Genomic DNA, 2,889 nt, shown 5'->3' with positions numbered 1-2,889 from the left:
CAAACTTGCTGTCAACCATACAGGTAAACCCCACAAAGCTTTCCCATATAGGCCACGCGTTACAGGCGGATGAAATCTTATAGAATGTGACAGCGCATTATGCATCTCTCTCTCTCCCTCCCTCCCTCCCTCCCTCCCTCTCTCTCTCTCTCTCTCATTTTAAAGGGCTTATTTTCTCAGGCAATACGATAATTTTTATAGAGTCACATAAAGCTTAGTGGAGTAAGCAATGTTTGCTTGTTCTTTAAAAAGCTGTGGGGTTTGGGGGAGGTGTGGTTTGTTTTGGGAGGGGAAGTGGGGACAAAGTGGCATACAACTGGAAGTGATAGCCTTGCTTACAGTTATAGAACCATAGAATGGTTTGCGTTGAAAGGGACCATTAAAGGTCATATCATCCAACCCACCTGCAATAAGCAGGGACATCTTCAACTACATCAGGTTGCTCAGAGCCCCGTCCAACCTGACCTTGAATGTTTCCAGGGATGGGGCATCTACCACTTCTCTGGGCAACCTGTTCCAATGTTTCACCGCCCTCATTGTAAAAAATTTCTTTCTTGTATCCAGTTTAAATCAACTCTCCTTTAGTTTAAAACCATTGCCCCTTGTCCTATTGCAACTGACCCTGCTAAAAAGTCTGTCCCCATCTTTCCTATAGGCCCACTTTAGGTACTGAAAGGCCGCAATCAGGTCTCCCCGCAGTCTTCTCCTCTCCAGGCTGAACAAGCCCAACTCCCTCAGCCTGTTCTCATAGGAGGGGTGCTGCAGCCCTCAGATCATTTTTGTGGCCTCCTCTGGACCCGCTCCAACAGGTCCATGTCTTTCCTGTGCTGAGGGCTCCAGAGCTGGACACAGGGCTCCAGGTGGGGTCTCACCAGAGCGGAGCAGAGGGGCAGAGTCACCTCCCTCGCCCTGCTGGCCACGCTGCTTTTGATGCAGACCAGGATATGGTTGGCTTTCTGGGCTGCAAGTGCACAAGCCGATCTCTTTTTCTTTCTCTCTTTCTCCCTACCTCCCTCTTCCCTGTCCTGTAATGCTTATAGCAAAAAATATGTGATTCCCTATGACTGGCCTCTGCCCTTCAAAATGGGAAGCCTCTCTGAATCTTAAATATTTTTACCAAGCTTCTTTGTCAATGATAACTGCTGGCTTTTCTTTTTCTATCCCTGTATATGCAATGAAACAGCTGCATGTCCTCTTGCCTTCTTGGATAAAGGGCCTTGCAGCAGCAGACTGTGATCACCTGGTAGTCATCAAAATGAGTTGCCTGGTGCCTCGCTCAGTGCTAAGGTAGTCCATAGCCTCCTCCGACTGTAAAGGCAACAACACGTAGGAGTGATTATCTAGCGTCAGAAGCTAAGGTGGTATAGATACTGTTGTGCCAGTGATCCAGAAGGAAAGCTCCGGGGGAAAAAAGCCACTGTTCCCTGGGGTGTTACACAGTAGTTTAGGGAAATCTCATGTAAATGCAACTGGTTGGTTTTCCTTTCTCTACTCTCCAACCTCATCCACCCCCTTATTGTGGTAAGTTATGGTGGAGTGATTTTTTTTTTAGGTAATAAAGATTGGCTGAATTCTTTTTTCCTCCCTCTAATTAGTTGTAATGGGGGGGGGGGCGGTTTGCATAAAAAAAGAAAGTAATTTTTGTATTGGGTTGTCTGAACTAATTTTTCACTTATGTGGATATCATCATGTGATTTCCCTTCCCCTTCCAAATCAATTTCTTCTATCTTGAGAGGAGAATAAAGCACTAATTTACTTGATTTGCATCAGCTTCATTTGAAACTTTGTAAAAATGCCCATTCTCTCCTCCTGTTACCTTGTAGCTTCATTCAGGAATTCTGCTAATGCTACCACATCCATCACTGTCAGCTTGAACAAGGAAGATGCAACCTGGAGCAGTGAGAATTGAGAAGTCTCATATATATATAAAAAAAAATAAAAATTACAAACTGATCCCTACTACAACAAGATAACATTCATGATGCAGTGCTGTAGTATAAGGGTTTTATTTCCGCTTCCTTTCTGTATGTGGTGGAGCACATTTAGATTTCATTCTTCCCCTAGGCTCTATTTATTTGTGTTTTACTCCCTGTGAAAAGAATGCCTTTGATAATACCATTTTAAATATGCTTTCATATTTCTGTGGCATACTTTCTCACGTTCCATGCTTTCCAGCTTACATGATAAACTGTGGTCTTTTCCGTGTTACCACTGCTGTAGTCAGAGACAGCTACAGAGCTCTCCTGTGGTGTAAACCTTTCCTTTTCTCCTATAGTATGCTTAACAATAAAGTTTGTAATATTCTGATCACCTATAATTGCAATGCAACTACAGTTTAGACTTCAAATTCTGATGTACTTTCATAGGAGGGTATGCAAGTCTTGGAATGGGTCGTTCACCTGGTGTCTTAATACGTACTCTTCAGTACGCTGTTTGGGAAAAGTGCTTTACAGCACAAATCTCTTGCTACCAATAAATCAGTACTTAGCAGGACGAGCGCTGCTTAGAGCGGTATTTCAATGCTTGCATTATGAGCCGATGTTTGTTCCCTTTGCCAACCCAAATTCCAGTCCAGGTCTTCACGTAATGCAAATCAGATTATTGAAATCCAGGGTATGCTGATCTGGAACAGTCTGTCAAGATGTACTCAAGGATCTAATCTTAACTCCGAATTTAGTTTAAAATAGTAGTGTTGTTCCTTTCCCGTAATGCTTCATTCCCATTTTCTCCCTGAATTAATAGTCAGGCTAAACAGATTCTTACCTAGGTAACTCTGATAAAAGTAGTGTCATGAGTGGCTGTACTGCTGGGTGATTAGACAGCTCTGCAAAGTCAAGCAATTCAATTTTTTTTTTTTCTTAACTACTGCCTACCTTCTATTGCAGATCT

Source organism: Egretta garzetta, unplaced genomic scaffold (genome assembly GCF_000687185.1).
Source record: "Egretta garzetta isolate BGI_Z169 unplaced genomic scaffold, ASM68718v1 scaffold14, whole genome shotgun sequence".
NCBI classification, from domain to species: Eukaryota; Metazoa; Chordata; class Aves; order Pelecaniformes; family Ardeidae; genus Egretta; species Egretta garzetta.
Note: the sequence above shows the minus strand (reverse complement) of the source record.